Genomic DNA, 23,622 nt, shown 5'->3' on the forward strand with positions numbered 1-23,622 from the left:
TGCAGAAAATAAAAAAAAAAATTGCTGAAAATAAAACCTTGTCGAGGTCTAATGATGAAGGGAAACCTTTATGGTAAACCAGATTAACCAGCCAGGGAACTATAGACCAGTGAGCCAGATGTTGATGGTGAGCAAGTTGTTGGAGGGAATCCTGAGGGGCAGATGGAGTTTAATTCAGATAAATGCGGGGTGCTGCATTTTGGGAAATCAAGTCTTAGCAGGACTTATACACTTAATGGTAGGTCCTAGGGAGTGTTACTGAACAAAGAGACCTTGGAGTGCAGGTTCATAGCTCCTTGAAAGTGGAGTCGCAGGTAGGTAGGATAGTAAAGAAGGTTTGCTTATCTTTATTGGTCAGAGTATTGAGTACAGGAGTTGGGAGGTCATGTTGCGGCTGCACAGGACATTGGTTAGGCCACTGTTGGAATATTGCATGCAATTCGGGTCTTCTTCCTATCGGAAAGATGTTGTGAAACTTGAAAGGGTTCAGAAAAGATTTACAAGGATGTTGCCAGGGTTGGAGATTTGAGCTGTAGGGAAGGGTTGAACAGGCTGGGGCTGTTTTCCCTGGAGCATCGGAGGCTGAGGGGTGACCTTATAGAGGTTTACAAAGTTATGAGGGGCATGGATAGGATGGGGCAGCACGGTGGCTCAGTGGTTAGCCCTGCTGCCTCAGGCAATTATCTGTGTGGAGTTTGCACATTCTCCCTGTGTCTGTGTGGGTTTCCTCCGGGTACTCCGGTTAGGTGGATTGGCTATGCTAAATTGCCCATAATGTTGGGTACATTAGTCAGAGGGAAACGGGTCTGGGTAGGCTACTCCTTGGAGGGTCGGTGTGGACTTGTTGGACTGAAGGGCCTGTTACCACGCTGTAGGGAAACTAATCTAATCTAATCTAAATAGATAAAGTCTTTTCCCTGGGGTGAGGGAGTCCAGAACTAGAGGGCATGGGTTTAGGGAGCGAGGGGAAAGATATAAAAGAGACCTAAGGGGCAACATCTAAGGGTGGTATGAATGAGCTGCCAGAGGAAGTGGTGGAGGCTGGTACAATTGCAATTTAAAAGGCATCTGGATGGGTATATGAATAGGAAGGGTTTGGAGGGATATGTGCTGGGTGCTGGCAGGTGGGACTAGATTGGGTTGGGGTACCTGGTCAGCATGGACAAGTTGGACCGAAGGGTGTGTTTCAGTGCTGTAGATCTCCATGACTCTAAGTGAATCTTACAGACATTGTTATGGAGAACTTTACCAAGTCTTATTCTGGATGGCCTCCATTAACCAGCTGCAGATCAGGAAACTGAGCCAACCCAAGTGTTGATCTGGAAAGGAGCCCATCGGATTTCCCTCAGTTTAAATAGATGGAGGAAAATAGATGGGGATTTCTGCAGATGTGTGCTCTGATTTGGCTGATCCTTCCAGTATTTACTGTGTCTGAATGATGCAGCATTCCTGGACTTTCTTTCTCAAGCGCTGAGCAGGTCTGAACGACATGCACTACAGCAGGAAATATGCTAGAATCACTGTGAGAAATCTAGGTCTGTCTTGATATAGGGAGTAGCTCACTGTATCTTTGAGCTAGGTTCTAGGTGACAAGGCAAGAATCTCATGAGGCTAAGGCAAGTCACATAGAAACATAGAAAATAGGTGCAGGAGTAGGCCATTTGGCCTTTCGACCCTGCACCATGTATATGACCATTCTATACAATCATGGCTGATCATGCAATCTCAGTATCCCAGTCCCACTTTCTTCCCATTTCCCTTGATTCCCTCAGTCACAACGGCCACATCCAGATCTCTCTTGAATATATCTAATGAACTGGTCCCAACAGCTTCCTGTGGTGCATTAGTCAGGGGGAAATAGGTCTGGGTGGGTAACTCTTCGGAGGGTCGGTGTGGACTGCTTGGGCCGAAGGGCCTGTTTCCACACTGTAGGTAATCTAATCTAGGTTCATAACTCTGAGTGAAGAAATTCTTCCTCATCTCCGTCCTGAACGGCCTACCCCTTATTCTTAGACTGTGACCCCTTGTTCTGGCCTTCCCCAACATCAGGGACATCCTTCCCGTATCTAGCCTGTCCAATTCCATCAGGATTTTGCTGTGTATCTATGAGATTGTCCCTCATTGTTCTCAACCTATTACCTATTAAGGGGAGCATTATTGTCTATTAATGAACTTACTAACCACACATCTCACCTCTGCCCTATTATGAGCTGTTTTCCCCCAAAATGAGAGAGATAGAGGTATTTGGGGAGATGAGAATGGGTGACACAGCTCTTCTTTTTGGGACAGAGCAACTGAGTGAGCAGCACAGAGGGTATATAGAGTCAGTGGTGTCAGGGGTTGATGTGACTGAGACTGAGTGAGGGAAGACATTGCAGGCAATAGTGAGAGTGGCAGAGCATGTGCCTTGGCAGAAGGTGGGTGCAGGAGCAGAGACAGAGAGAGTGTGAGGTAGCAGAGGGAAAAGTGTGTCACTCGTGCTGACAAAGTGGAAAGGACTTTAACTTTCTTCCTACATTTCTGTGCACTCCCCTTGACAGCCATGACTATTCTGGCCCAGGTGGCAATCTCGGACCAGGTTGGCATGAAGTGCTTTGCCAGGGTTTAGTTTAGTGGATATCCCACCTCTGCATCCCACTATCCACCTAGACCTGCAGATCCATGTCATCAATTTGCCAATTTTCCCTTCTTTGCTAAGTCCAGGACAAACATCAGGAACCATGCAGGGCAGCTCTGTCTGGTTATGCCTTGGACTTTTAAAGAAGGCTCCAAAATGCTGCCCCATTTTGGAAATCCAGCAGTGGTGAATTGTTCCAAATACTTTGAGTGTTGAATGGGGCTAGAATTGAGAAAGAGGGACACTATGAGACTTGGATAGATAGCTAGAGGTATGTTTAGTACAGCACAATGAGAGGTCCCTGGCACTATGAGGCAGCAGTGATAACCACTGAGCCATCGCAGTACTCAAAATCTTACAATTGGCCAGTTTAGCTCATCATCTATTATAGGGGAAAAGAGGTCACTTCCATAATAATTTTGCTATAGTTAACTTCCTTGACATAGAATATTAAGTGAACTTTGCAAATCCTTTATGTTCCTTATCAAGGCCTAGGGCTTAAAGAACAGTGTGTCATTTCAGTACCTCAGTATCAAAGCATTAACACACTCCATTACAGATAACTCCATCCCACTGTTGATGTCACCTCCTTCTCACCACCAGCATGATACAATGATAAGATTAGATACCATCTACATTGCTGCAAGAACATCTTTAAAATTAATTTTTATGTAGTATTATCAAAAAGCATCAAATTGAGACAAAGAACAGAATCTTCCCAATGCTGAATGATATTGGCTATGGCAAGTTTGGGACAATCAGATGAGAGAAAGATTTTCTGGTCATTAAGCTCTTGCAAACAACAATGTGGTATTGTGTGAAAATGTGAGGTCAGAATTGGGGATGTTTGCTAATGACTGCACAATGTTCAGCACCATTCCTGACTCCTCAGACACTGAAGCATGTCCTATTGTAAAAAAAACACTGGGAAATATCCAGGCTTGAGTGGACAAGCAGCAAGTAACATGTGTTACACAAATGCTAGGCTAGGAGTATCTCCCGTAAGAGACTTTAACGACTGTCCTTTTGGCAATAAATGGTATTGTCACCCCTGAAATCCCCACTACCAACTTCCTTAGGGTTACCATTGACCAGAAACTCAACACAACACAATGGCTACAAGAGCAGGTCAGAGGCTAGGACGACTGCAGCAAGTAACTCACCTCAACTCCCCAAAGCCTGTCCACCAACTAAAAGGCACAAGTCAGGAGCCTCACCAATGTCCTATACAGCTGCAACTGACCTCAACTCCTATACTCAAAGCTCTGACCAATAAAGCATTTGGTACTTTTGCCTTTATTCACCACCCTACAACTCCATTTTCAAGGAACTATGAGCCTACATGCCTAGATTTCTGTTTGGCAGCACTCTGCAGGGCTCTACCATTAATTGTGTAGGTCCCACACTGGTTTGCCTTACCAAAATGCCAAAGTTTTCTTCTCTAAGTGGTATTACTGAATGAGATGAGTTTTTACAACAGTTGACAAGAAAAACATGATCACCTAGCTTTTCATTCCAGATTTTCATTGAATTCAAATTTTATCTGCCACAATGGGATTTGAACCTATGCCATCAGGACATTAGAAGTGGACTGTGTATGTCACCAAGTAACCCTAGGGGCTGAAGTACTAACTAGACACAGCAAGGTGCATGTGGTTATTTTTATCAGTTAGAAGTTTTTAAACTTTTAATTCCAAAGTATTTTTATTACAGGAAAAGTGGACTAGTCATATAAATACTCAATAACAAGTCAGAGGTTAAGAATCCTGCAGCAAGTAACTCACCTCTATAATCCCCAAAGCCCATTGATTATCTACAAGGTACAAGTCAGGAGTGATGGAACACTCCCCATTAGCCTGGACAAGCCCAATTCCAGACAGTTAGGTACCATTCAGGAAATAAAACAGCTCTTTTTGATTGTCATCCATTCTCCAGTTTAGCATTCACTCCCTCCAACACGGAAACATAATTGCAGTAGTTCCACATACAAGATCCATTGCAGTAACTCACCAAGACTCTTTAGACAGCATCTCTCAAGCATTGCCGATTCAACGTCCTGCAGCTTCATATCTAATACCACTATGGCCTCACCACAAAGTAGGTGGTACATTGAAGGAGGTGGCAAACTATCACTTGCTCAAGGACAATAAACTCCATCTTTCAGTGAAACCCACAAACTGTGAATGAAAGACTGAAAAAGAATATTAGGTTTCAATGGGTCTTTCTAGTTTAAAAGGTCAGCATGACACAGGAACAAAGGACAGAATACCCTATTCCATGCTATTAACTCACAATCTGCATGTAAAGGGGGAGTATCATCACTTCAAATTGCAAGTGAAGCTGCAGCTATTCTTAATACTCCTCCACATTGCAAGATTTCAGTTTATGAAAAACTGACTTTAATTAGGAGAAGTCAAGAATTGCAATACAGTTCAAGCTTAAGGAATTATGAACCATCAATCCTTATGGAAATGGTGACCAAATGGTCTCTGGACTGGTAATTCAGAGACCCAGGTAATGCTCTGGGGGCCTGGGTATAAATACTGCCATTACAGATGGTTGAATTTAAACTGAATAAAAATCCAGCATTAAGAAGTTAATGATGACTGTAATGATTGTAACAAGGTCAGCCAGGTGGACTTCATTGAATATGAGTTGCCTGATTGAGGCTGTTAACCTGGTCTAATCAGGAAGCCCTAGCTGATAGATATCAGCAGGAGTGTCAGAGGTTCAGAGGGAGCTGGATCAGTGTCAAGGACTCTCCAAGTGTAAATGAAACATGATTTGTTAATGGGATAACGGCTTCTGTGGAGTCATTTCAATCATCATGCTGATTGCTTGGGGGAAAGCTTATCTGATTTAGTAATTCTAATTCTTTAGCAAACGAATCTTCCCTGGACTGGCCTGCATGTGTCTCCAGAGCCACAACAATGTAGTTGACTGTTAAGTTCCTCTGGGCAATTAGGAATGGTGGGCTGGCTAGCAATACTCATGTACTCTGAATGAACAAAATAAAGCAGCAGGACATTTTAAATTTGATATCTATCAAAGTTTAAAAATATGCCTCTTCATTCCTGCTTCAACATATTTGGCTAAAGGCATTGTTGGACTGAGCCCTATGTTCAGAATAGCCCATCCTGCTAAAAGTACAGCACACAGTGACCATAATCATCCAGTGGAACTATTCAGATTTACTGCGTACCATAAATGTTCCTGACCTCCATAAGCTGGAGGCCCTCGAAGCCTGCAATCTTCCTTAATCTTCTTACACACCCATAATTATATATGAAAAGACTGGAGTATTAAATCAACTTAAGAAATTTCCATTTTTAATATGTAGCAGCAGCAGTTCCAGACCTTGCATTTTTAAAACATACATCATTATATTTATTATGGATTTTTGCTGCATCCTTGTCTTATGATCTTTAGTAAAACTTTGTCCTCCTTTATTTAAAGCCGAGCAAGCTATAAAAAGCACAGTTATAACATTGCAGCTAAGAGTTCTAAGATAGTCTGCACTAGATTATAGAGCTAAATGCTGACTGAAAGAAACTCAAACACAACATCACTGTTTGGATATTGACCACAGGAAATGCACAATAAATGAAATCGGTACACAGAGCAGTCGCTCGTACTTTTAGAAGACAAGAGATGAAGCATGATGTAACTCGAAGCTTTAAAACATTTCCTTATTCTTAAATGCCCAATCCCATCAAGAAACTTCCGAAAAGATCAAAAACAGCTTCAAATGAGCCTGTAAATATAAACAGTGATATGCAACTCTCACTGTGTAAGGGCCTGAGTTCCCGAATACCAATGGCCAAATAGTCCTCAAAATTACATTGGACTTCAGGTCACTGCATATCATTGTTCAAGTCACTTTTTCCTGATGAAGGGCTTTTGCCCAAAACGTCGATTTCGCTGCTCCTCGGATGCTGCCTGAATTGCTGTGCTCTTCCAGCACCACTAATCCAGAATCTGGTTTCCAGCATCTGCAGTCATTGTTTTTACCTCACTTTTTCAGTGCCCACTGAAAGCCAATGGCCTCACCTGTAAACATGCAAAAATGTTTGGGGCATACTAAGACTTGAGTGATAGACTCAGTGAATGCCTCATTTGCCTTCACGTTGATTTTCCTGCGGGTAAACAGTACCAGCAGTAAAATCCCAGCAACAATCATTGATTTATCTAAATATTCCAGTGGCTCCATATATGCCTACAGCTCTTTCGTTCATTAGGCATATACCACCTCTTTATGCGAGCAATCAAAAATAAACACGTTTCTCCACTCTTTCTTCACAACTTTGAATCTTTTTAAGCTCCAAATGTTTATGAACTGCTCCTTTCACAAAATGGTTTCCAATGTCTCAACCACATCCTTTCCAAAGTATTGCACGCTCCAACACTCCAACACAGACATAATGGGCTAAGGTGATGATTGCGCGAGGCATGCATATTGGACACCAGACCCTATAGTGCCAGCGGCATGGGTGGAGGGTGGCAAGGCAGCACCACACATGGCATTGACATCACTACCAGCCTCCCATCGACAAAGTACAAGGACTAAGTTTCAAATGAAAAATAAAGATGAGCGGAACAAACTCAATCACAGCACATTTCTGATTTAGACTCCTGTATTTTAGAGCATGCATCTTGAAATTATTCTTCTGTTCTGACTCCTGATGTTATGGCTAGTATGGCGGACAATGGACAAATCAGATCAACCAAAAGCCAGTCTGTTCACTATAATGTCACAATTAGAAATGCAGGGCCTTTAAGGCCCAAACAAACCAGCTCCAGAGTTCAGGGAGAGTAGATGAACAGGTTGATTAGCAATGTCAGATGGAATTAGCTAAATGTGGACTGGGGTCATGATTGTATTAATGCCAGAGAGAGGTAAGCATTCTTAGATTGTGTTTGAGAGTATTTCCTACAGCAGTATGTATCCAATTGACCAAGAAAGCAGGCGCTGCTATACCTGGTTCTTGGAACTGAGGTGAGTAAAGAGATTTGAGAATCGCTGGGGCAACATTTAAGGGACAGTGATCTTTGTATCATAAGGTTTAGGGGGCAACGGAAAAGTACAAAAAAAATCCAGAGCAAGAACAATTAACGAGCAGAGGACTGAATTTAATGGGACGGAAGTAGAGCTGGGCTGGATCTACTAAAACCAAAGGCTAGCAGGAAGGGCTGTGGCTGAACAGAAGACCATTAGGTAAAGAGGCAGAACTAGGCCATTCAGCCCATTGAGTCTGCTCCACCATTTAATCATGGCTGAGCCGTTAAATAAATACTTTACATGTGTCTTTACATATGGAGCAAATGTTGTTCAGGCCATAGTGACAGAGGAGGTAACTCAGCCAGTAAAAAGGCTTAATATTGATAATGAAGAAATATTGAATAGGTTGTCAGCATTTAAATTTAATAAGACATTGGGAATGGATGAGATGCATCCAAGAATATTGAAGGAAATGAGAGTGGCAGTTGCAGAGGCAATTACCTTTCAATGTTCCCTGGATTCAGGTGTGATACTGAAGGTTTGGAGAATTGCAAATATTACATCCTGTTCAAAAAGGTTGTAAGATTAAACCCAGCAGTTATAGACCAGTCAGTTTAACTTCAGTGATGGAGTAACTTCGAGAAACAAAAATTTGGGATACAGTGAACAGTCACAGGGGAAAATATGAGTTAATTTGGAAAAGTCAGCATAGTTTTGTTAAAGGAAAATTGGGTCGAACTAATTTGCTTGAGTTCTTTGAGGTAATAACAGAAAGAGTTGATCAAGGCATTGCTGATGATATGGTGTGTATAGATTTTTAAAAACTATTGAGGAAACTTGTATTTTTGGGATAAAAAAAGACAGTAGCAATGTGGACACAAAGTTGGCTGAGAGATGGGAAACAGAATAGTGGTGATTTTGGCCTCGAATTTGGTTTTCTGGTGGAGATTCCCTGGGGTTGTTTTTTTTTTAGTATAAGAATATATAAATGATCCAGATCTTGATCTACAGGAGACAATGACAAAGTTTGTGGATGGCACACAACTTGAGAGAATTGTAAATTGTGAGAAAGGCAGTGTTGTACTTCCAGAGGACATTTTCACATTGTTGAAGTGGCCAAACAAGTGGCAGATATAATTCAACGCAGGGAATTATGAGGGGATGAATTCTGGTACAAAGATAATGGATAGTTAGTATAAAATAAAGGGTACCATTCTAAATGGTGTGCAATAGCAGAATGATTTGGGTGTATATGTGCATAGGTCATTCAAGGTGGTAGGGCAGTTAGACAGAATCTTTAATAGCAAACAGTACTCTCGGCTTCATTAATAGGGACATAGAGAACAAATGCAGGAAGGTTACGTTGTACTGATATGGGACAGTAGTTCGACCTCAGCTGGAGTATGGTGTTCAATTCTGAGCACCAGCCCTAATGAAGCATGTAAATGTATTTGATGGAGCGCAGAAGAGATTTAGGGAATCGTTCCAGAGATGATAAACGTCAGTTATGAAGAATTGGAGAAATTGGGACTATATTTCTTGAAGAGGAGAAGGCTAATAGGAGATATAATAGATGATAGGAGAAAGTGAGGACTGCAGATGCTGGAGTCAAGAGAGTGGTGCTGGAAAAGCACAGCAGGTCAGGCAGCATCCGAGGAGCAGGAGAATCAACGTTTTGGGCATTAACCCTTTATCAGGAATTGAGAGAGATGTTGTCAAAGTCATAAAGGTTGGGATTAGAGTAGATTGGGGTTAGTTGTTCCTACTCGTAAAAGGATTGAGAATGAGAGCTCACAGTTTTAAAGTGTTTTGCAAAAGCTCCAAATGCCAGCCGAGAAAGACCTTCTTCACTCAGCAAGTAGGAATGCACTTCCTCAAAGTGTGGTCAAGGCAGGTTCAGTTAAAGAACTCAATAGAGTATTGGATGTTTATTTAAATAGGAGTAATTAGCAGGGCGAGAGGGAAAAATACTGGGGATTTCAGGGGTAATGCTGGAGGTTTGGAAAATTGCAACTATTGCATCCTGTTCAAAAAGGATGTAAGATTAACCCTTGCAATTACAGACCAGTCAGTTTAACTTCAGTGGTGGAGTAACTTCTAAAAACAAATATTTGGTGTACAGTGAATAGTCACAGGGGAAAATGTGAATGAATTTGGAAAAGTCAGCACAGATTTGTTCAGGGAAAACTGGGTCGAACTAACTTGTTAGAGTGTTTTGAGGCGATAACAGAAAGAGTTGACCAAGGCATTGCATTTGATATGGCGTGTATAGATTTTTAAAGACCTTTGAGGTTAAGTCAAAATGCTCAGACAGTTGATGCAGACGTGGTAGGCCAAATGGCCTCATTCTGCACTGTAAGAATTCTGTAATTCTGTGACGATTCAATGACATCGTTGGACGATGATATGCATGTATAAAGTAAGGTTCTATCAAATTCTTGAGGCGTTGTTAGGAATGGCCAAAACTGAAAGTTGCAGGATTGATTCAGAATGTTGGCAGTGAGCTCAATAACTGATTCAAATGATCCAAATGTGAGCTACAATTGCTGCTAACATGCGCCCATGATGTAGCTGAGGACAAAATCGAATAGAGACCTTAGTATCTCAGTAGATCCAAAGCTAAAGCATGGTTTTGTGAAGGGCAGGTCGTGCCTCACAAACCTTATTGAATTCTTTGAGAAGGTGACTAAGGAGGTGGACGAGGGGAAAGCGGTAGATGTGGTGTATATGGATTTTAGTAAGGCGTTTTATAAGGTTCCCCATGGTAGACTACTGCAAAAAATATGGAGGTATGGCATTGAGGGTGAGTTGGAGGTTTGGATTAGGAATTGGCTGGCTGGAAGAAGACAGAGGGTAGTAGTTGACGGCAAAGGTTCATCTTGGAGTGCCGTCACTAGCGGTGTTCCGCAAGGATCTGTTTTGGGACCATTGCTGTTTGTCATTTTTATAAATGACCTGGAGAAGGGGTTAGAAGGTTGGGTGAGCAAGTTTGTGGATGATACGAAAGTCGGAGGAGTTGTAGACAGTGAGGAAGGATATGGCAAGTTACAGCGGGATATAGATAAGCTGCAGAACTGGGCAGAAAGGTGGCAAATGGAGTTCAATGTAGCTAAGTGTGAGGTGATTCACTTTGGTAAGAGTAATAAAAAGATGGGGTACTGGGCTAATGGACGGATACCTGGTAGTGTGGATGAGCAGAGGGATCTTGTTGTCCATGTACACAGATCTTTGAAAGTTGCCACCCAGGTAAATAGTGCGGTGAAGAAGGCATATGGCGTACTGGCTTTTATTGGTAGAGGAATTGAGTTCCGGAGTACTGAGGTCATGTTGCAGTTGTATAAGACTCTGGTGAGGCCGCATCTGGAGTATTGTGTGCAGTTTTGGTCGCCATACTATAGGAAGGATGTGGAGGCACTGGAACGGGTGCAGAGGAGGTTTACCAGGATCTTGCCTGGTATGGTAGAAAGATCGTATGAGGAAAGGCTGAGGCACTTGGGTTTGTTTTCATTGGAGAAAAGAAGGTTTAGGGGTGACTTGATAGAGGTGTACAAGATGATTAGGGGTTTAGATAGGGTCGACAGTGAGAATCTTTTTCCACGTATGGAGTCAGCTATTACAAGGGGGCATAGCTTTAAATTAAGGGGGGGTAGGTATAGGACAGATGTTAGGGGTAGGTTCTTTACTCAGCGAGTCGTGGGTTCATGGAATGCCCTGCCAGTAGCAGTGGTGGACTCTCCCTCATTATGGGCATTTAAGCAGGCATTGGATAGGCATATGGAGGATAGTGGGCTAGTGTAGGTTAGGTGGGCTTGGATCGGCGCAACATCGAGGGCTGAAGGGCCTGTACTGCGCTGTATTCGTCTATGTTCTATGTTCTATGTTCTAAACATGTCCAACAAAGCTGAGCAGCAATTAACAAAACCTTGAAGATACTATGCCATCATATCACAAAACAGAAGAATATTTGTCATGGTAAAAGAAAAGCTTACATTTATATCGTGTCCAAACATAATCTCGGGCCATTCCAAATCACTTTACATTCAGTTTAAAGTAGGGTACCTCTGATTTGCTCACAAGAAATTCCACAAACCGCAAAGTAAAGAAAAAGCAATAATGCTTTCATGGTGGCGGCTAAGGATAAATATTAGCAAGGACCCTGGAAGAACTTCTCTGCTGTTCTACGAATAGTCTCATGGCACATTTTACACCCATCTAAGAAGGTAGGTGGAGACCATTAAAAGTATTGCCTCCAGGACTAATGCTATATCAATCATCTGGAATTATGATGAAATTTTATAGGAAGCTGAACTTTTCAGTTTAGAAAAAGATATGTCTAGGAGGTCATCTTATAGAGGTGTGTAACATTGTTAAGGATATCAAAATGTTAACTTACTTTAAATTAAATGATACTTCCATACAAAGAATAATCAACCGGTTGAGTAACTTTTCAGAGTAGAGGCAACACTACACATTCTAGTTTTGCAGGTGGGAATTAAGAATCTCTCTGGATGGATGAATTTAGATGATTGAAATAGTTTTCATTATCTGTAACTATCTAATGGACAGCAATCAGGAGCAGATGTCCTTGGTTTTTGGTCGCTCCCTCATTCAACACTATTGAAGAATTATAAGCACTTTCTCAGAGTGCATTATCACTTCATTTGGATTAAGCAAACTCCACATAACCCAGCAGGAATAAGTGTGGACTCTATCTGCTTCTCTGGCTCAACCCTAACTTTGACAGCACACTGGCCAATTCAGCCTTAGAGAGAGACTGGTTTTGGTTTTCGTCCGGGTCTAAATAGCAGTGTTTAATAGAGTTGTAATGAGACGCTGACCATCTCAGGACTTATTACAGAGACATTCTTCTTTTTATCAAAAAAGAATCCAAACTCAGAGTGCAATATCCTCTCAGGCACAGACCTTTCATCTCAGAGACGTGGCCAAAATCGACAGTATACCATGCAATTATCAAGCATGACAGGACATGAGAAAAAACATCTGGTATGAGGCTGCCAGTCCACTTTGCAAGAGAGGGGTGCCTTTGATCTTCATCACAAGTTGTCTGCAGACTTTTTCAGATCAATTAGCTGATACTCATTCACCACTGATAGCCCCATCAACTGACTGGTTTGTAAAAATGGGTATATTTAGTAAACAGTTTTGACCAGAATTCTCTAAAATAACATTATCTATAAGACACTTTAATGTCTTGTTTATATCCTTTCCAAATAATGATTTCCTCCATTACCTTCCTTTATAGCAAATTACATTTTGGAACTCAGACCATTACATCAGATGTATACAGCTCATTAAATAATCACTAGCTTTTCTCTTTAAACCTTCACTGATGCTTTGCTTAAGTGCTTTTGTAGACACTGTTTAGCTGAACTGTATACAATAACTAACCTTGCATCACAAATAATAGCAATAATAAAATGCTTTATAAAAGGATTGTAAAAATCTATTGATAAGTGGGGTGCCACGATGACTTAAGTTGATATGTTAGGCTAATGTACTATATGAGTGAATAATGCTTGAGAGAAACAAAAGTGCCTTTTCAACTGCAAGATAGGATAAATTCTGAATCTTCTTTCACCAGTGAAAATATTTCTATTATTAGATGCTAATGAATTAAAAACAGAAAGTCCTAAAGAGGACAACAGCCTGATCACCTTGTGAAAGAGAAAGACGGATTGATTTTTTGTGGTAATGCTTGATATTGTGAAACTTGAAAGGGTTCAGGAGTGATTTACAGAATGTTGCTGAGGTTGGAGGGTTTGAGCTAGAGGGAGAGGCTGAATAGGCTGGGGCTGTTTTTACTAGAGTGTCAGAGGCTGATGGGTGACCTTACAAAGGTTTATAAAATCATGAGGAGCATGGGTAGGATGAAAAGCCTTGGTCTTTTTCCCAGGATAGGGGAATCCAAACTAGAGGGCGTAGGTTTAAGGTAAGAGGTGAAAGATCTAAAAGGGATCTAAGGGGCAACATTTTCACCCATAGGGTGATGGGTATGGAATGAGCTGCCAGTGGAAGTGTGGAAGTTGGTACAATTACATCATTTAAAAAGCATCTCTATGGGTACATGACCAGGAAGGGTTTAGAGGGATATAGGCCATATGCTGGCAAATGGAATTAGATTAATTTAGGATAGCTGGTCTGCATGCACGAGTTGGACCAAGGGGTCTGTTTCAGTGCTATGCAACTCTATGATTATGACTCTATGACTACAACAAAACATTTTGCATTTATCTTCTACCCAGAAAAAAAAAGCCCAGAGAAAGACCCCTCCCTTTTACGTACAATCAACCTGTTCATTGAGAACTGTTGTGTCACATCTATCACCTCAATTTCTCACTCCCTTCTTCCCACCCCACCCACCCATTCTAACCTATCATCTTGGGAACTGACTGCACTCTGTGCCCTCAGATCTAACCCAGACTTTTGTAACTGAGCCTGCCTGCTGACAAGAGTGATGGTGTTGTTGTTTGGCGGATTGACCACTACATTGCAGAAGCTGAGTGCTAGCTCTCAGATACCTCCGAGGAGAAAGTGAGGACTGCAGATGCTGGAGATCAGAGCTGAAAATGTGTTGCTGGAAAAGCGCAGCAGGTCAAGCAGCATCCAAGGAACAGGAGAATCGACGTTTCGGGCATAAGCCCTCCTCCCATCTCCCCCTGGACCATAACCTCACCATGGTACATCAGGCCATTGTGTCAACTACGGTCACTGACCTCACTTCATTTGGTGATCTCCCCCCACCCCTGACTGCCTCCAAGCTGAGTGTTCCCCAATCCCACACAGTTCATGTCTACCTCTTCCCCAAAATCACAAACAGGATTACCCAGACCAACCCATTGTTTCTGCCTGTCCCACAGAATTCATCTCTTCTTACCCTGACTCAGTTAAAAATCATCGAGGAGAAAGTGAGGACTGCAGATGCTGGAGATCAGAGCTGAAAATGTGTTGCTGGAAAAGCGCAGCAGGTCAGGCAGCATCCAAGAAACATGAGAATCAATGTTTCGGGCATAAGCCTGAAGAAGGGATCATGCCCGAAACGTCGATTATCCTGTTCCTTGGATGCTGCCTGACATGTTGTGCTTTTCCAGCAACACATTTTCAGCTCAGTTAAAAATCACACAACACCAGGTTATAGTCCAACAGGTTTATTTGAAAGCATTAGTTTTCGAAGCACTGCTCTTTCATCAGGTGACGGAGCAGCGCAATGAAAGCTAGTGCTCCCAAATAAACCTGTTGGACCTGGTGTTGTGGGCTTTTTAACTTTGTCCAGCCCAGCCCAACACCTGCACCTCCAAGTCATACCTTGTTTCAATCTTTCTGGTCCAGTCCCTTCCCACTTACATCCACAATTCCTCTGATGCTTTACGTCAGTTTCAGAATTTCCATTTTGCGGGCTCCAGCCGCCTAGTTATGACTGTCTCTTTGTGGGGTTCCTTGTTCCAGTCCTATTCAGGCCCACATCCACAACTCTTTCTCTGATATATCAGTGATATCATTGATGATGTTCCTGTCCTTCCTCTTGAATTGTAAAAGTTTCTTACTTTCGTTTCCAATTTCCACTCCGCTCTCACCTTCATCGGGTTCATCTCTGATTCCTCCCTTCCCTTCCTCAACATCTGCTTCCATTTCTAACTACCAATATCCACTAAAAATCCAATGGCTCCCACAGTTACCTGGACTATACGTACTCACACCCTGCTTCCTGCAAAGTCTCTATTCCATTCTCCCAGTTCCTCAGTCTCTGTCACATCTGTTCAGGTGATGTCAACTTTGACAAGGGGGCCTCGAAATGTCCATCTTCTTCCTCAACTAAGGATTCCGCACCTGTATGGTTGACAGGGCCATCAGACAGGTCTGTCTCACCTCCCGCATATCAGCCTTCACCCCCACTCTTCTCTCCCACAACAGTGATAGGGTCCCCCCTTGTCCTTACCAACCATCCCACCAGCACCCACAACCAGAGGATCATTAGCCACCATTTCCACCACCTGTAGTGAGATACCACCTCCAGACACATATTCCTCTCCCCTCCCTTGTCAGCCTTTCACAGGGACTGTTCCCTCCGGGACATCCTGGTTTGCTCTTCCTTCTCTCCCAACACCCCACCACACCACAGTCTCACGGGACCTTTCCCTGCAACTGCTGAACGTGTAACACCTGTCTGTTTACTTGCTCCCTCCTCAGTATCCTAGGGCCCAAACACACCTTCCGAGTGAAGCAGCACTTTACCCGTACTTCACACAGTCTAGTCTACAGCACTCACTGCTCACAATGGGGTCTCCTCTACATTTGGGGAAATGAACATAGACTGGGTGACTGCTTTGCAGAGCACTACATTCTGTCTGCAAAAAAGACCCTGAGCTTCCAGTTGCTTGCCCCTTTAACACACTTCCCTGTTTCCCGGGCAACATCTCTGGCTCGGGCTTGCTGTAATGCTCCAGTAAAGCTCAGCGCAAGGTGGAAGAACAGCACCCTACTTTCTGTTTAGGGACCTTACAGCCTTCTGGACTCAATATCAAGTTCAATAACTTTAGGGCCTGAGCTCTCCCATATTCTTACGCTAAACCCCACACATCAAGTCTTGTTATCACATCGCCTGCTATTACAGACTACCCATTGTTAGCTACTAACAAACCCCGTTAATAGCTATTCATCCTCGAAGCCAGATCATTATCCATTCCTTTGTCTGTCTAACTGTTGTTCTCTCTCTCTAACCTCTATCTCCATCTATTGTTTACTCCTTACCCACTCCCCTCACCTTTTCATCTGCATATAAACCAACATTTTAATAGCTACCATCAGTTCTGAGAAAAGTCACTGTGATTTCTCTCCACAGATGCTCCAAAACCTGCTGAGCTTTTCCAGGAATTTGTGGGGTTTTTTCTGATTTGCAGCATCCTCGGTTCTTTTGTTTTTTTTTAATCTGAGGGGGGACTTGATTGAGGTGTATTAGATTATTAGGGCATGGACAGGGTGGCTAGAAAACAGCTGTTCACTTTCGTTAAAGGGACAATTACAAGCACACGTAACTTCAACTTCAAAGTAAGGGGACTTGAGGGATATTTTTCTCACCCAGAGCGTGGTTGGCCTGTGGACTGAACTGCCTGAGAGGGTAGTTGAGGCGGGAAACCTTCCAACCTTTTAAAGGTACTTAGGCGAGCACCAGAAGTGTCATAACATTCAAAGTTATGGGCCAAGTGTGGGAAAGTGACACTAGTGTAGCTTTAGTGTATTTTTGGTGGCACAGCCTTGATGGGCCAAATAGCCTCTGCTGTACTGTGTGATTCTATGATACTAAGAATGAAGTGGGAGCTGAGCGAAGAACATAATAACATTCCATCGGGCTAAGTGTTGATGATATTGAATCCCATGGGCTGTGTGTCACCGTGCACTCAGTGATATCCAGGTCTGCTAACAGGCTCAGGAGATACACACATACTGATCCCTGCTGGGTCTGCTCTGCTCCCTTCCATTGTGCCCCTCATCCTGCAAGAAAGAGGGAGGAATCTCGGGTGGATGTACTGTGTTTAGGTGACGTACCTGTCAAAGATAGGTGGAGGCATGAGGACTGTAAGGCTGGCAGAATTGGAGGGTCCTTGAGGGTGAAGTGGTGAATGTTGAGCCCCATGTGCTAGGGATTGTTGATGGATGGGCAATCAAGGGCACTGAAACGTTGGAGCAATGGGTATAAAGTGCTCTGTGTAGATCCTCCACCCAGAGGAGGCTATTGAATTTCAGATCACAATGCTAAAAGGTCCTCAGGGCGAGATGTCTGGGACTCATTGCCCCGTTGGTTTGATCTCATGGGTAAGGAAGAACAGTGGGTAGGCGAGATACCAATAAAGAAAGGGTCTCAATCGTACTGGCAAGGAGGTCTATGTGCTGGTCAGTTATTGTTGAAGATGGAAGTATAGCTGAAAATGTGTTGCTGGAAAAGCGCAGCAGGTCAGGCAGCATCCAAGGAGCAGGAGAATCAACGTTTCGGTCATGAGCCCTTCTTCAGGAATGAGGAAAGTGTGTCCAGCAGGCTAAGATAAAAGGTAGGGATGAGGGACTTGGGGAGGGGTGTTGGAAATGCGATAGGTGGAAGGAGGTCAAGGTGAGGGTGATAGGCCGGAGTAGGGGTGGGAACGGAGGGGTCAGGAAGAAGATTGCAGGTTAGGAAGGCGGTGCTGAGTTCGAGGGTTGGGACTGAGATAAGATGGGAGGAGGGTAAATGAGGAAACTGGAGAAATCGGAGTTCATCCCTTGTGGTTGGAGGGTTCCTAGGCGGAAGATGAGGCGCTCTTCCTCCAGCCGTCGTGTTGCTATGGTCTGGCGATGGAGGAGTCCAAGGACCTGCATGTCCTTGGTGGAGTGGGAGGGGGAGTTGAAGTGTTGAGCCACGGGGTGGTTGGGTTGGTTGGTCCGGGTGTCCCAGAGGTGTTCTCTGAAACGTTCCACAAGTAAGCGGCCTGTCTCCCCAATATAGAGGAGGCCACACAATATCTACACAATATTGTGGAGGTCAAGCACAGTTTTAGGATTTTCTGCTTTTCTTCATAGCATTTTTTGTGCTGTAGCTCTGTACATGATATTTCAACACTTGCTTGTGAGAACCAATAAGTTCAGGAAAGGTGCTGTGAAGAGACAGTACTGGATTGAAGGAAATGTTGCATTCTGTACATGTCTTTTAGTTTCAAAACTAATTGCCAATGCAGGGTTTCAGGAATGGGAGATGTGAAGTGACAGTTTATCTCTTCAAGCTGCTCATGAGCAACTCAGCTCTTATATTCCAGTCTGACCTGCTGTGTTGTTGCTGGAGTGACAACAGATGACTGTGAAGTGATGAGCCTGTGAATGCACTGTGCATTGTCAAGATGCAGGTGGTCACAAACACACAACTGCTGTCTCTTCAGTCCACTTACCTGCAAATGATAGACCTGGCAGGGTGCAGAGTGATGAGCCACTCTTGAAAAGAGAAATAAATGTCAATGATTAGAGAGATTGTCTGCTGGTATAGTCACAATATTAGGAATTGTTCCAACTGGGGAAGCACATTTCTGTTAAAGCACCTCCACCGGGGCACATCACCCATTTCTATCAATCAGCCTTGAGCCAACAATCTTCCCACCTGTAGGAATTAAAAATTCTTTTTTTGCAAAACTGCCTGAACATTTTCTTCCCTCAGCTGCTAATGGTAGTTACTTCTGCCAGGGTTTCCCAATGTAACATTTATGTTACTCAGCCAGAAATCTAGAAGGTCAATGGTTTGAATCCCGTGAAGGTAACTTGTGAAGTTGAATTTAATAAAGTGATGATAAAAGGTCTTTTTAAATGACCTTCATCCCTGTAGGATGGTGCAAAACATTTTTGTGCCTTTGAAATATGGTTATTTCTGTAATGTGAAAACTATGGCAGCCAACCTGTCATTTAGATGAGATGTTAAATCAATAACCTGTTTGCCCTCTCAAAGTGACATAGAAATGACAGCATGTTACTCCTCATTGGATCCAGCTGGCAACAGGAACTATTATACATGCTCGCTCAGTGTGCTGTACAGTTGCTTATGTCAATGAGCCGGTGTCAAGAGGGGCCCTGACTGCTGGAGCCCTGAGCCCCAGTTATTGAGCCCTGATGTACCCCTGTCCTGGACCCTGGTTAGCGAGTACCGGTCTGTTCCTCCACAAAGTAACACCAGTCGATGTGTATAGCTTGGGGAGCTCTCCTGCCTGCCTGTGGCCTGCTCCCTTCATCACTTCTCCTTCGAATCACCTCCCTCTCATTCTAATTACAAGTAAAACGGTTACTTTGTCCAAACATAGCAGTTTCCTTCTCTGGATTTCAGTTGGTTCAGGGCACAGATTGGCTGTTGCACTTTGAAGCTGGGCTGTAAAGCACGGTGAGATGTCCTGTAGTTGTAAAAGGCACTATATAAATGCAAGTCCTTTGTTTTTTTCTCCAATTTGTGCACATTATGCTCCAGCACACAACAATGTGATCATAAGGAGTGAATCTGTTCTTAGTGATGTTGCTCAAGAGACAAATACTGACCAAGGAGAATGTGAGAATTGCAGATGCTGGAGATTAGAGTCAAGAGCAGGGTGCTGGAAAAACCCAGCGGGTCAGGCAGCATCCGAAGAGCAGGAATATTGATGTTTTGGGCATAAGCGTTTCATTCCTGATGGAGGGCTTATGCCCATAACGTCGATTCTCCTGTTCCTCGGATACTGCCTGACATGCTGTGCTTTTCCAGAACCACACTCTCAACTCTAAATACTGACCAAGAGCTAGAGAGAAAACTCTTCACTTCTTCCTTTAAGTGATGGAATCTTCTATTCTTCCATGAAAGGAGTCAATGTCTCACCTGAAAGCCAGCCTTTGTCACCAGGTTCTGGGAGCTTGCTGTGTGTAATTTGGCTGTCATGTTGCCTATACTCTGTCAGTGACTACAATCCAAATAGTTCACTGTTACACAACTGGGACCTCTTGAGGTTGAAGAAACATGATATATAAACAAAACTGCAACATCGGACAGCATCAGAGCATTACTTTAGATTATAGTCTCAAATCTTAGTAGTGGGACTTGAACCACAACTTTCAGACAGAATGAAATCAGTGAACCATAGCCATGTCGTGAGCTATCTCCAATAAAAAAGACTATAAACACTACTGTTTAAAATTGTTGTAAGTCCATAGAAGGAAGCTATGGGAGGAAAAAAAAGCATTTTGCTTGTATTCTTTTTAAACTTCTGGTACTGTAATGTTGCATTTTGCACATAAAGGGTTCATTCCAAACATTGTGCAGTATTACCTTTTAAGGAGAAAATCATTGGCCTGAATTTGTTTGTTTACCAAATTGATTTTTCAAATCATTTTTACACAATAGTCATTTTCAAACATTACAATGTCAATCACACTGAGAAATGTATTATTTATAGTTTCCAGCATTTTATATTATCAAAAAAAACTGAAGACTTGTATTTATACATTGTTTTTATTAAGAAATCAATTCATTATCCTAGAGCAATATACCAGTGTCATATAACAGCTAGGTTGAGATGTCATTCACCTTAATTTACAGGAATAACCAGGGAAACTTCTGGAAGACCTGCATATATCAAGCAATACAGCCTTTCAACCCAGGGGCAGGCGATTTTTATTAGTAAGTATTTCTGTCGTCGTTGAAAGGCAGAATCAATTACTTTGGCAAAATCCTTGTGTAATTGAGAAGCTGATGGGCAGGGACTTTATCTCATAGATTTGGAAGAAGGCTCGACAAATAAAAGGGTATACATTAGGTATAATGTGCTGAAGCTCATCAACTAAAAAGGATGACAGTGCAATATAACCTGAGCTGTGGAGACCTCAGTGGGTTAAAGTCGTGAACGTTGTTGTCTATTTAAGGATTCACATTTAGACAGACACTTGATTATATCATTTTTGTTTTACATACAATCGGATGCTGATAATACATGTGTTGTGTGTTTATGTAGAAATATCCTGATCATTTATCAATGTATTAAAACATTTTTCCTTTCCTAATGGCCCATTTTCCAAAGATTCTTTATAAATTGCTACTACAGTAATCCCATTAAATTTCCCATTGTTTTTTGTTGGTCGATTCTTAATACAATGGAAGCTTTTTTTAAAATATAACATATTTTGGTTCTGACCTTTCTGCTGTTACTATTACATCCTTCTGTCAATTCTCTGGTACTAGGACCATTTCCATTCCTTTTTGAGGAGAAAGTGAGGGCTGCAGATGCTGGAGATCAGAGCTGAAAATGTGTTGCTGGAAAAGCGCAGCAGGTCAGGCAGCATCAAAGGAGCAGGAGAATCAACGTTTCGGGCATGAGCCCTTCTTCATGAGCCTGAAGAAGGGTTCATGCCCAAAACGTCGATTCTCCTGCTCCTTGGATGCTGCCTGACCTGCTGCGCTTTTCCAGCAACACATTTTCAGCCCATTCCTTTTTGATCCAAACTGTTTCAGGGCCAACTCATGTTTTTTTAAGTTGCCTATCTCTTTGGAGTTCAAGTGTTCTGAATTCCGTCTCCATTTCCATTTTCTTACTCCTCACTTTCCCTCTTTGTCTGATTTTCTGTTCCCTCAATTTCCATTATCTTCTTTTTATTTTGTTTTCCTTCCTCTCCATTTCACATTTTCTTAATAATATGTCCCTCTGTTTTTCTTTCTCTTCTAATTCAAGTATTTCTTTTTCTCTCTCCAAGTCCAGTTTTTCTTTTCATTTCTAACTGTATCTGACCTAATTCCAGGGCAGACACTGAAAATTTCAGGGTTTCTTTCTTTCAATTCTAAATGTGACACAGTTGGAGACATTGGATACTGCAAAAGCTATGGGCTCTGACAATATTCCAGCAATAAAACTGAAGACTTGTGCTCCAGAACTTGCTGTACCCCAAACCTAACTGTTCTGGAACAGCTACAATACTGGCATCTACTCAACAAAGTGGAAAATTGCCCTGGTATGCCCTGTACATCAAAAGCAGCAAAAATTCAACCCGGCCAATTACCGCCCCATCAGTCTCCTCTCAATCATCAGTAAAGTAATGGAAAGCATTATCAACAGTGCTATCAAGCAGCACTTGCTCAGTAATGACACCCAGTATGGGTTTCGCCAGGGCCACTCAGCTCCTGACCTCATTACAGCCTGGGTTCAAACATGGGCAAAAGAGCTGAATTCCAGAGGTGAGGTGAGAGTGACAGCCCTTGACATTAAGGCTACAATTGACTGATTGTGGCATGAAGGAGACCAAGCAAAACTGGAATCAATGGATATAAGAGGGCAAAATCTCGGGTGGTTGGAGTCATACCTGCCACATTGGAAGATGGTTATAGTTGTTGGAGGTCAGTCATCTCAGCTCCAGGACATCTCTGTGGGAGTTCCTCAGAGTGGTGTCATAGACCCAATCATTTTTAGCTGCTTCATCAATGACCTTCCCTCTATCATAAGGTCAGAAGTGGGGATGTTTGACGATGATTGCACGATGTTCAGCATCATTCACAACTCCTCAAATACTGAAGCAGTCTGTGTCCAAATGCAGCAAGAGCTGCATAATATCCAGGGTCAGCTGACAAGTGACAAGTAACAATCACGGCACAAAAATACCAGGATAATGAGTGATAATTTAACCACCACCCTTTGATTTTCAGTGGTATTACCATCACTGAATCTCCTACTATTAACATCCTGGGAGTTGCTATTGACCAGAAACTGAACATGATTTGTACACGCTAGTGTTGGGCTGGGGTGTACAAAGTTAAAAATCATACAACACCAGGTTATAGTCCAACAGGTTTAGTTGGAAGCACTAGTGTTTGGAGCGCTGCTCCTTCATCAAGTGGTTACAACTGAACAGGACTCACTACATAAATGCAGTGGCTACAAGAACAGGTCAGAGGCGAGGAGTACTACAGCAAGTAACTCACTTTCTGATTCCCCAATGTCTATCCACCATCTACAAGGCACAAGTCAGAAGTGTAATGGAATACTCCCTACTTGCCTGGATGGATGCAGCTCCAACAATACTCAAGAAGCTTCAGGACAAAGCAGCCCACTTGATTGTCACTACATCCACAAACATCCATTCCCCTCACCCCCAATGCTCCAACCAAAGGATGTTGTGTGTCTACTTAAGTCAAATGGATTGCAGTAGTTCAGGAGCGTTGGAGGCTGAGGGGTGACCTTATAGACATTTATAAATCAAGAGGGGCATGGATAGGGTGAATAGCCAGGTCTTTTTCCCAAGAGAAGTTAGTTCAAAAACTAGAGAGCATTTGTTTATGGTGAGAAGGGAAAGATTTAAAAGGGATCAGAGGGACAACATTTTCATGTAGAGGGTGGTGCATGTATGGAATGAGCTGCCAGAGGAGGTGGTGAAGGTGTGTACAACTACAACATTCAAAAGGCATCTGGATGAGTACATGAATAGGAAGGGTTTAGAGGGATACGGGCCAAACACTGGCAAATGAGATGAGATTAAT

At 42.7% G+C, this 23,622-nt stretch overlaps 1 long non-coding RNA gene across 1 annotated transcript in view; it reads right to left on the reverse strand.

Annotated features, from left to right (window-relative positions):
- LOC148149983 (uncharacterized) overlaps positions 1-22,605 on the reverse strand; it is a 140,137-nt gene extending 117,532 nt beyond the window's left edge. The window contains exon 1 of the long non-coding RNA XR_015757122.1: positions 22,452-22,605. This is a non-coding gene — a long non-coding RNA (uncharacterized LOC148149983). The remainder of the gene's footprint in view (positions 1-22,451) is intronic.
- Positions 22,606-23,622: the final 1,017 nt, after the last annotated feature.

The sequence above is a fragment of the Chiloscyllium plagiosum genome, unplaced genomic scaffold, assembly GCF_037043375.1.
Source record: "Chiloscyllium plagiosum isolate Xiang-an unplaced genomic scaffold, Cpla_swu_hap1 HiC_scaffold_5, whole genome shotgun sequence".
Classification (NCBI taxonomy): Eukaryota; Metazoa; Chordata; class Chondrichthyes; order Orectolobiformes; family Hemiscylliidae; genus Chiloscyllium; species Chiloscyllium plagiosum.